Here is a 12,130-nt window from a genome sequence, read left to right as displayed (position 1 = left end):
TTGTCTACTGAGGACTCACTTTGTTATCCCAAGTTTTAGATCCATCTCAATGTCAGTCAATCTAATGAGCTCTTTATTTAGCAACGTTATGCCTATAATTGAAGGGGCTGTCCCACTTGGACGACCTAATCCGTGAGTTCTGGCGAGTTTGACTCGTACTCGCAGCATGGTCGACACAAGGTCGTAAGAGGTCTTTGTAACTCTCCTTCATGCTCGAGAGTAGTCCCCTTGTACTCAAGGTCTCAGCTAGGTCGCGGCGTATATTTCAACATGTTGAAAAATGCCCACGAATAAAAAAAGGTCGCCATGGAAAAAATCAATACTTTTTTTTTTTACTCGTAGATTTAGTCGTAGTAGGTCGGCATGTTAGTCGTGGGTAATCGAGGGTAATCGAAGGTGATCGAAGGTAGTCGTAGATAATCTTCATCATAGTCGAAGGGAGGTCGAAGGAGATTGAAGGAGGTCGTCTTCACTCTCCACTATTCGGTGTCCAATTTTCCCAAAGTTAATCTTAACTAGTCGAAGCTAGTCTTCAACATAGTCGAAGGAGGTCTTCTACATGACATTTTTTCAAACTCTCCTAAACTCGCCAATTAGGTCACCGCAGTGGGACAGCCTCTTTAGTTTTACCATGAATTTAAGGGAAGGAAAGCAATTTTTCTCCAACAACCATTAATTTCCCTAAACTGTCTTATTATTTAATGAAATATCTACGTTTGTTTTGCCATTTTACATCTCCATAACCTTAACATGGTGTGAGTGATAATCACATGTGTTCAAATGCAAAGAGAGGAAGTTGTGCTTCCGGAAGTGGCGGCGCGGCTCTGGCTGCAGCGGCTCATCGGCAGTCCTGTTTGTTTTGTGTTTTTTGTGTTGTTTATTTTGTTTGGTTAGTCTAGTTTTTGTTTTTTTAGTGGTGTTTTGTGAGGGGGGGGGGGGGGGAACGGGGGGGGGGGAACGGGGTGTGCAGTCTCTCCCTGCGGGGGAATGCGACTTTTCTGTTGTATTCCCCTTCGTCTGCCTCTGTCGGCTAAATGGAGCTGGCGACCTCGAGGCTCCGGAGGCAGAGACCGTCAGGAGTCGCCCTGAGTTCGCTCCCGTGAGGGCGGTCCGGCACAGGAGAGGAGCGGCCAGCCCGAGATGGAACGAGGCTCCCGTCGGAGCGGCCGAGCTCGGGGAGGTGCGGCGCTCGCAGCCCGGGGGAGGTTCGGCGCCCATGTCGGGGCGGCCCGGCCGAAGGGAGGAGCAACACCCATGTCGGGGCGGCCCGGCCGAAGGGAGGAGCAACGCCCATGTCGGGGCGGCCCGGCCGAAGGGAGGAGCAACGCCCATGTCGGGGCGGCCCGGCCCGGGGGAGAAGGAACGCCCATGTCGGGGCGGCCCGGCCGAAGGGAGGAGCATCGCCCATGTCGGGGCGGACCGGCCGAAGGGAGGAGCATCGCCCATGTCGGGGCGGCCCGGCCGAAGGGAGGAGCAACGCCCATGTCGGGGCGGCCCGGTCCGGGGGAGGAGCAACGCCCGAGTCGGGGCGGCCCGGCCCGGGGGAGGTTCGGCGCCCATGTCAGGGCGGCCCGGCCCAGGGGAGGAGCAACGCCCATGTCGGGGCGGCCCGGTCCGTAGGGAGGAGCAACGCCCATGTCGGGGCGGACCGGCCGAAGGGAGGAGCAACGCCCATGTCGGGGCGGACCAGCCCGGGGGAGGTTCGGTGCCCATGTCGGGGCGGCCCAGCCCGAGGCTGAAGTCGACAGTTACTCACGTGAGGGTGGCTGGGACGGTGTTCTGGCGGTGGTGGCCTGAGTCCGGGGTTCGGCCGCGGGCCAGCGGCTTCGTCTGCAGGTCTGGGTGGGCTGCAGCTACGACCACCCCGGGCCGCGGTGTTGAGCCGCGGGACTATTATAACATCGGGGGGGGGGGTATCGCCTCAGCGCAGAGGGAGAAGAGGAGGGAAGAGACTGCAGACCTAAGACTTTTGCCTCCATCACAGTGAGGAGATGTTGGTGGCCTCACTGGTGGATATTAATATGTGTTTATTGTTGTTTTTTATTGTATGTATGACTGCTTAAATTTTGTTCAGACTTCGGTCTGAATGACAAATAAAAGGCTATTCTATTCTATTCTTCTTATATGGGGCCTTGCTCAGATCGTAACTGGAGTCGGCATTCAGGGTTTGATACCTCGTCTTGTGAAGAATATATTGGCCTTGGAAGGGTCCAAAATGGGTTGAAAAGATTAAAATGTGGGGAAGGTGTACACACAGGCTTTTAGTTCCCTGAATTTGCCAAGTTGAAGAGTTGCAGAGGATTTTAACTTTCTCAATATTGACTAGGAAAATCCTAACGTAAAAGGTTTAGATGGATTAGGGAGCCAAAGTGTGCAATTTGTCAAGTGTTCAGGAAAGTTTTCTTCAGCAATATGTAAAGGGCACTACATGAGAGAAGGCAACGCTTGATCTAGTCTTGAGAAATTGAGAGGGGCAAGTGGATGAAGTGTTCCTGAATGAGCCTTTTGGGACCAGCGACCACTGTTCTATTAGGTTTAAGGTAATTATGGATTGGTTCAGAGAGGGTCCATGAGTTAAAATCCTAAATTTCGAGGCCAACTTTGAGAGTATGAGAGAGGGATTTGCTCAAATTTTGGAGTATGTTGTTTGAAAGAGAAGGAAAATTGGGAAAGTGAGATGTTTTTACAAGTGTGCTGACAAGAGTCCAGGACATGCACGTTCCTGTTGGAGTGAAGGGCAAGGCAGGCAAAACATAAGGAAATCAAATTTCAAATTTCAAATTTATTTTGTCACATACACCTAGGTGTAGTGAAATTCTTTTTGCCATGCAGCACATTAAAAAAGAATACAACATGACAGTAATAGATAGTTTCAACATCAAAACATCCCCTCACAATGGTTCCCATTGTGGGGAAAGGCACAAGGTCCAGTCCCATCCCCATGTCCACCCATAGTTGGGCCTCCTTACTCGAGACCGTGGCTTCCGGAGCCGACAGGGCCGCGCCGAATGGAGCTCAACTGGCGATCTCATCAGGCGATCGCAGGCTCCCGATGGAAAGTTCAGCGCCGCCGCCCGCAGCCGCTCCACAGACCCGCAGCTCCGCAACGGACCCAGCTCCAGTTACCGGAGTTTCAGCGAAGTCACTGCCAGCCCCGCAATGGCGCTCCAGTGCTGCACCGCCGTCCTCCGACCCGCAGCTCCGCCGCCGCCGATGGCGAGCCGGTACCGCTGCTGCCGGTGCCGCCGCCGCTGCTGAGCTGATGCCGCCGCTGCTGCTGAGCCGGTGCCGTCGCCGCTGCTAAGCTGATGCCGCCGCCGCCGCCGCCGAGAGCCGGTGCCGCCGCTGCTGCTGAGCTGATGCCGCCGCTGCTGCTGAGCCGGTGCCGTCGCCGCTGCTAAGCTGATGCCGCCGCCGCTGCCGCCGAGCCGGTGCCGCCACTGCTGAGCCGGTGCCGCCGCTGCTGCTGAGCCGGGTGCCGCCGCTGCTGAGCCGGTGCCGCCGCCGCTGCTGAGCTGATGCCGTCGCTGCTGCCGAGCCGGTGCCGCGCCGCTGCTGAGCCGGGGGTGCCGTCGCCGCTGCTGAGCCGGTGCCGTCGCCGGTGCCGTCGCCGCTGCTGAGCCGGTGCCGCCGCTGCTGAGCCGGTGCCGTCGCCGCTGCTGAGCCGGTGCCACCGCTGCTGAGCCGGTGCCGCCGCTGCTGAGCCGGTGCCGCCGCCGATGCCGAAGCTCCAGGCGGTCCCCTCAGGAGACGCCGCTCCAGGCCCGCTGGTAGGCCGCGGGGATGGGTCGAAGCTGCAGCCCGGAGAAAAGCTGCATCTCCGACCAGGTAGGGACCCTGAAAATTAGTTTCCCCCTCCCCTACACACAAAAAAGCTAGAACTCCTCAAAACAAAACACTAAACTAACTAAAAATAGAAAAAGAGATGAAAAAAAACAGACAGCTGCAGGCTAGGCAGCCATACCTCCTACAGGACGGCGCCAAAGGAAGCCTGGATGACGAAGGAAATTGAGGCTTTGGTCAAGAATAAGAATGAGGCATGGGACGGGTATAGGCAGCTGGGTTCAAGAGTATCTCTTGAGGATTTTTGGGAACTATGGAGCAAACTAAAGAAGGAAATCAGAAGGGCAAAAAGGGAACAGGAGATAGCTCTGGCAGATAGCATTAAGGATAATCCCAAGAGATTTTATGTACATAAAGGGAAAATTGGTAACTAGAGATCAAGTGTGACCCCCCCCAGGAATCAAGGTGGTCAACGCTGCATGGAGCCACATGAAATGTGTAGGAAGGAACTGCAGATGCTGGTTTACATTGAAGATAGACACAAAATGCTGAAGTACCTCAGCAGGACAGACAGCATCTCTAGATGGAAGGAATGGGTGACGTTTTGGGTGGAGACGAATGCACGGTCGAGACCTGAAACACCACTGATTCCTTCTATCCAGAGATGCTGCATGTCCCGCTGAGTTACTCCAGCATTTTGTGTCTATCTTAAATGAGGAGCCACATGAGATGGGCAAAGTCCTCAGAGTATTTCTCCTCTAATTTTACCGAGGAGAAAGATAGGAGGACTGAGAAACTTGGGGCAGTCAATAGAAGTGTCTTAAGAGCAGTCAGTATTATGATCAAAGGGGTGTTGCAGGTCCTGACATGTATGAAGGTAGACAAATCTCCCGGGTAAATAACACATTTTTTGTTATTCAGTGATTAGAACTTTTTCAGTGCTACACTTTGTATTTTATAATGCGTAGTACAATAAACTTTTCAAACATTTTTGTGATAATTTGGGAAGAAATGATTTAAGAAATAATGATTTCATATACTGCAATTCTACATATTAAGCAGGGAATTTCAATGGAAAATCTTTCTGGAATAAATATTGAAAGCTTGTGTGTAGTTGAAGGCTAAACAATGGGAGGTTATGTTATCTGATGTTTCCATGTTTACATCTGATCTCTGGTTATGAGCACAGTTGTCAGAAATAACCGAATTTATAGAAACACATGATTGTTTGATCAATTAACAAAGAGTTACAGTTACACCTGTTATGTATTGTGTTCATTTTTTATCTAAATGCTGCTCCCAATTAGTTTCTGATTATAACACTTCACTTTCTTTCTGCTTCAAGCAAGTAGTTAAAGGAGAATTCAGGTTATCAATATAACTTTGTACCCATATCGAATTTGGAAAACTCACTCAAGTTTGGAAGCACAAGGTGAACTCATGGGGAAGAGGGGGGGGGGGGGGGTTGAACTTTGTAAAGTGAGTTGTCTAGATGGCCGTTAGAAGATGTTTCCTTTAGTTACAGTTTAGAGCGGGATATCAGTATCAGAATAAGGAGACGTGCAACATAAAACAGCACAGGAACAGGCCCTTTGGCCCACATTGTCAATGCCAAACAGGATGTCAAGTTAAACTAATCTCCTCTCCTGCATGTGCTGATATCCCTCTGTCCATATTTTACCTAAAACACTTTGAAAAGCCACTATTGTACCTCCATCAACATCCCAGGCACCCACTGGTATGTTTAAAAAAAACATTTGCCTACACATCCCCTCTAAACTTTGTCCCTTTCTCCTTTGACAGTCTATTGTCTAGTCTATTGTAACTCGCGACATGACCTGCAAAGCATCTGAAATATAGTAGTAAACACAAGCATGATCAATATACAGTGTTAAATCTATCTTAAAAAGATTCCAAATAGAGTAAGTACTAAAGGAAATGCAAAGTGAATGAAAGAAAATGGTATTTTGGTTTGGCTTAAAGGAGCAATCGAGAGAGTAACCATTTCTCAGATGTCTGTCTTTTTGTAGAAAGTGGAGGAAAGTCAGAAGTTATTGTGTATCGTTTGGTGACTCAATGATTTTAAATTGGTAGTCTAGAAATCTGGGAACCCGAATTAACAAATTAGAGACCCAAATTAAAATCCCACCAGGCAATATTGGAATTTCAATGGTACTTTATTGTTATAGGTACTTAGGTACAGTGAAATTCCTTCATTGCATACAGTTCAGTAAAAATCCTACTTATACACTGGCAGAAGCATATTCCAGTACAAGAGGTCAAGAATAGTAGATTATACTAAGGCAGTACACAAGAGTCGGCAGGTTCCCAGCGCCACCTTGTACTCCTTTAAGTTCAAAGTTGTTAAAAATGATAGTCATAACTTGGCCATAAAAGGCATTGTCCTGGCTGTGACATTTGGTAAGAGTTGTAATGGTCGACCTGGCCAGGCAATGCTGCCGATGTCCTTCTTGACTGCTATGAGCCACTGCAGGCCACATTCAATCCACACACTTGGGAGGCAAATAGCTGTTCCTGAACCTGGACGTATCTCCTGCCCAATGGTAGTAGCAAGAGGAGTTAAAAAGTCATGATGCAGCTTTGCAGGACTTTTGTGAGGCCACATGTGGAGTATTGCATGTAGTTCTGGGTGCCTCAATACAGGTGGAGGCTGTTTTGATAGTGGGATTTAAGAATCATTTGGATAGGCACATGGATATGCAGGGAAATAAGGGAATTATGAATTATGTGTAGGCAGATAAGTTTGTTTTGGCATCATATTTGGTTTAGACATTGTGGACCAAAGTGTCTGTTTCTGTGCTGTTCTGTGTTCAAAGAAGGCATATTACAGATGGTGGGGATCCTTGATGATAGATGCAGTGCCCCATGTAGATGCTTTTGATGGAGCGGAGGTTTGTGCCAGTGATAGACAGGACTAAATCCATCGCTCACTGCAGTCTTTTTTGCTCCTGTGCGTTGGAATTGTTATACCAGACGATGATATAACCAAAGATAGACACAAAAAGCTGGAGTAGCTCAGTGGGACAGGCAGCATCTCTGGAGAGATGGAATGGGTGACGTTTCGGGTCGAGACCTTTCTTCAGACTGGCCAAAATACTTTATGGTATATGTGGAGAAATCTGTTTGAGTATTCAGAGACATCCCGAATCTAATCTGAGAAAGTAGAGGCGCTGGCATGCCGCCTTTGTGCTGGCCGAGGACCAGTTATCTGAAGCTGCTAGTTCTCTCCATCGCACATGAAATCTCCATTCAGTGGAGGATATTCAAGTGAGGATATTCAGTGGTTTGTCAACATTCTATTCCATTTGCATTGACTCAGCAAATGAACTGGCCATGTGTACATGCAGTGAGATGTGGAGAACAATCATATGTGGCCTCTGGCCTGCTCATGTAGCCATGGTCATTGATGACTTGTTCCTAAATATCTTCTCCAATAAGAAAGAATCTAATCATCTACCCTTGAAATTCAATGGTATTACTGTAGCCAAGATCTCCACCATCAATACGATACAATAGAACTTTATTTATCCCAGGAGGGAAATTGATCTGCCAACAGTCATAAAACACAGATACATGAAATGAAAGTGATGAGTGGAAAGGATTGGGGATGTGCAAAGATTGGGGTGGGGGGGGAAGGCAGTCGGTCTACCCCACAACAGAAGGGGGAGGAGTTGTACAGTTTGATAGCCACAGGGAAGAAGGATCTCCTGTGGCGTTCTGTCCTGCATGTTGGTGGAACCAGTCTGTTACTGACGGTGCTCCTCAGGTTAACCAGTGTGTCACGGAGGGGGTGAGCTGTATTGTCCAGGATGCTCCACAGTTTGAGGAGCATCCTCCCCTCCAAGACCACCTCCCATAGATCCAACTCCACCCCCAGGATGGATCCAGCCTTCCTGATGAGCTTGTTAATCCTATTTGCATCCGCTGCTTTCGCTCTGCTGCCCCAGCACACGGCAGCGAATAAGATGGCACTGGCTACCACCGATTGGTAGAACATCTGCAGCATCTTACTGCAGACGTTGAAGGAACGGAGCCTTTATCAAAAAGCACAGTCAGCTCTGTTCCTTGTACAGGGCCTCGGCGTTCCTGGACCAGTATCCTGGGTATCATCATTTGACAAAAATTCAACTGGACCAGGTGTGTGTTGTCATTGTATTTAAGAGCAGCATGACACCAAGTTCTCGAGACAATCGGGGATGTTTAACAAATGCGTTCCAGTGATTGGTGTTCAGCTTGAGAATAAATGCAAAGCTGTTTTATCTCAGTAGCACCATTTTGTTCTTGAACTTTAATACATTACTACTCATATTGAAGACTAAAATGACAAAAATGAGAAATGTAAAGAACAACCCACAAATTCAAATGAAGTTTTAAAACGTTCCAAAATTATATAATGCATTATTGCATATGGGCAACGTTCAAAATATGCAAATTAGGTATTGGGAGCATTACATGTGATGGGAACAAAATTAGGTAATTCGGCCCATCGCCTACTCCGCCATTCAATGAAGGCTGATCTATCTCTCCTTCCTAACTCCATTCGACTGCCTTCTCCCCGTAACCCCTTACACCTGTACTAATCAAGAATCTATCTATCTTTGCCGTAAAAATATCCATTGACTGTCTCCACAGCCTTCTATGGTAATGAATTCCAGATTCACCACCCCCTGACTAAATAAATTCCTCCTCGTCTCCTTCCTACAGGAACGCACTTTAATTCTGAGGCTATGACCTCTGGTCCTAGATTCTCCCACTAGTGGAAATATCCTCTTCACATCCACTTTATTCAGGCCTTTCACTGTTCGGTAAGTTTCTATGAGGTCCCCCCCCCCGTCCTTCTAAACTCTAGAGAGTACAGGCCTAGTGCCGACAAACAATGGTTTCTGAGAGTGCTCAAGCAGTTGTAACAAAATGTTAGGAGCCCGAGAACAGGAAGAGCAAAGAGAAATAAAAATATTAAATTGTCATTAGTTTGAGATCATGTCTGCAAACCAAACTTAGTTTATGGCTGTGCAAATCACATTGTCTGCAGTTTAGTTAGCTACCTTGACTGGAAGGTAATTCAGCCTAGCCTTTTACAGTTTATAGTGTCAACATTCTTTCATGCCAGTGTGTGAAGCGCAGAGCAGTGTGTTTATTTGTATTGTATTTTGGAAATTACTCGACTGCTAAAGCTAAATTACCTTTATTCTATTACATTACTGTAAGTACTTCACTCTCACACTGGTTGGGGTACAAGCATCTTTAATGTTCAGGTCATCATCACATTAGCACTACATCGTACATTCAGTCTACTGCAGTTACTGAAGGCAGTAGGCAAGTTCTTACACTATAAAACATGCATTAGGCGAAGTTATAATTACTAAGCATTCCGATTGGCTAACATGCAACAGCCAATCTACAATTACGATAGAACTTTATTTATCCCAGGAGGGAAATTGGTCTGACACATAAAAGAGAAGAGACATGAAATTATACATAATACAATACATGATACATAAATTAAAGTGGCGAGTGGAAAGAGTTGGGGATGTGCAAAAATTGGGGGGGGGGGGGGGGGCCAGGAGGAGAAGAAGGGGAGTCAGTCTACCCCACGACAGAATGGGGAGGAGTTGTACAGTTTGATAGCCACAGGGAAGAAGGATCTCCTGTGGCATTCTGTACTGAATCTTGGTGGAACCAGTCTGTTGCTGAAGGTGCTCCTCAGGTTGACCAATGAGTCATGATTGGAGTGAGCTGTATTGTCCAGGATGTTCCACAGTTTGAGGAGCATCCTCCCCTCCAAGACCATCTCCAGTAAATCCAACTCCACCCCCAGGATGGAGCCAGCCTTCCCGATTAGCTTGTTGATTGTGTTGGTGTCCGTGGCCTTTGCCCTGCTACCGCAGCACATGACAGCAAAGAAGATGGCACTGGCCACCAGAATGGAACCTCCTCAGAAAGTACAGACGGCTCTGTCCCTTCTTGTACAGGGCCTCAGCGTTCCTGGACCAGTCCCGTTTACTGTCCAGGTAAACTCCAAGGTACTTGTACTCCTTGGGAAAATGCACATCCACGCCCTTGATTGAGACAGGGGTTAGGGGTGTTCTTCTCCTCCTAAAGTCCACCACTAACTCCTTTGTCTTGTCAGTGTCGAGCTGCAGGTGATTCAGCCCACACTACTCAATTAGGAGCTACATTGTCAATTGATGACTGGTCACAGTTTCTAGTTTATCTTCCTCCACTCCTATTTCTGACAGCTTTTACACATTTTCTATACTTTTAATCTATCATTTGTATTTTTTATAAATAAGCATTAAGGAAATGGAAATGCAGATGCTGCAATCTTGAGTGAAACACATTGCTGGAGTAACTCTGGGTCAGGCAGTATCTGTGGAGGGAATGAACATTTCAGTTTGGAACCTTTCTTTAAACAGTTTTTAGTAGAACTTAGGTTTATTATTGTCACATGTACTGAGGTACAGTCAAAGCTTTGTTTTAAATGCTATTCAAAGAGATCAGATATACTTTACAAAGATACAATCAAACTCGAGTACAATAGATAGAGCAAAGGGGAAGATGCAGAGTGCAGAATATAGTTCTCATCATAGTAGTGCATTTGAGTGCATTAGTTCCTTAGACAAAGTCCAATGTGCTCACTGGGATAAAGGTGAACCGAACAGTACCCTAGTTTATGGAAGGACCATTCAGAAGCCTGATAATGAAAGGGAAGAAGCTGTTCCTGAGATTGGCAGTGCACGCTTTTAAGCTTTGTAATTTTTGCCAGACAGTATCAGGAAGAAGGTGGAACGAGTCTTTGATTGTTTTGGCGGCTTTTCCGAGGTAGCGTGAAGTGTAGGTGGAAGTGGTGGGAAGTCTGGTCTATGTGATAGACTGGACTGGTCTACATCTGCAACCCTTTGCAATTTCTTGCGGTCTTGGGAGGAGCTGTTTGTAGACCAAGCTATGATGCAACCTAACGGTCAGCTTTCTACGAAGAAAAGACACAAAGTGAGAGTTTAAAGATGTCTGAATATCTCTGCCAGCTGATCTGCACACGCCCTGAGTACAAGGCTAGGGACTTCATCCTCTCCAATTACTTTCTCCTGGAGCCCAAATACCAGGAGAAAGATTTTCCGTAATGTTCCGTCTGGATCACATTGGTGGAAATGCTTGGTTTTTGCTAATAATGTAACGTTTGTTTTCTGGGACACCAAACCTTTTAGTGTCCACCGCAACGTACGTTTGTGTGTATGATGTGTAACGTGCGTTGCAATGTCCACTCAGATGGATGCAGTATTCTATTACATGATCAGGTGAATGAAGTGGAAACGGTGTTTGCAATTTTATTGTTCCATGTGGTATTATTTAACATAGAAAGGAATAAGAAATACATGCACTTACTGTGCCAACCAGGTTACTGGTGGACACCACGCGACAACCGTTACACAAAATGTATTTATGTATTCGGATGCCATTTTCAGAAACTTGCCATCAATATGCTATCTTTTCTTATTTTTTGTTGTTGATACTATGTTAGTTATGACCCCAATAAAGTGCTTGTCAATTTTTTGTTGAATTTTGACCCTCTGTCACAATTTTGTGTGCAGTATTGTAAAAAGACACATATAATACACGTATTATCAAATTTCTGTTAGAAAATTGTCACTGCACAAATAAACATTTCGTAGCTATTACATTTGCTCGGGCACCAGTACATAAATTGAGAGAGATTACATGCCCTTTCTATAGTAATTTGCACATTCTCCCCACTCCTATCTGGAGAAGATGTCCAAGCTTGAAAGTGTGTATCACCAGACTAGGGAACAACTACTTTCTCTCAGTTATCAGTTATATAAAAGGTCCTTCCACAAATTAGGGTACAGTAAGGTAGACACAAAATGCTGGAGTACCTCAGCAGGACAGAGAGAAGGAATGGGTGACATTTGGGGTCGAGACTCTTCTTCACACAGAGAGTGGTGAGTCTCTGGAACTCTCTGCCACAGAGGGTAGTTGAGGCCAGTTCATTGGCTATATTTAAGAGGGAGTTGGATGTGGCCCTTGTGGCTAAAGGGATCAGGGGGTATGGAGAGAAGGCAGGTACAGGATACTGAGTTGGATGATCAGCCATGATCATATTGAATGGCGGTGCAGGCTCGAAGGGCCGAATGGCCTACTATTGTACCTATTTTCTATGTTTCTATATTTCAGATTGATGTTTACCTTCGAATTTAAACCAGCATCTGCAGTTCTTTCCTACACAAACTAGGGTACAGTCCTGATTCTTCAATTGTGGATATTGGACTTTTACTCTGGCACTGTTACATTACCATGCTGAGCTCGCTAT

The 12,130-nt window shown here is 46.8% G+C and overlaps 1 protein-coding gene across 5 annotated transcripts in view; it reads left to right on the top strand.

Moving 5' to 3' along the window:
• wnk2 (WNK lysine deficient protein kinase 2) overlaps positions 1 to 12,130 on the top strand; it is a 140,235-nt gene that overhangs the window by 47,552 nt on the left and 80,553 nt on the right. The window lies entirely within an intron of this gene.

Source organism: Leucoraja erinacea, chromosome 16 (genome assembly GCF_028641065.1).
Source record: "Leucoraja erinacea ecotype New England chromosome 16, Leri_hhj_1, whole genome shotgun sequence".
Classification (NCBI taxonomy): Eukaryota; Metazoa; Chordata; class Chondrichthyes; order Rajiformes; family Rajidae; genus Leucoraja; species Leucoraja erinaceus.
The sequence above is the reverse complement of the archived record's forward strand: the minus strand, read 5'-3'. Positions and strand labels throughout refer to the sequence as shown.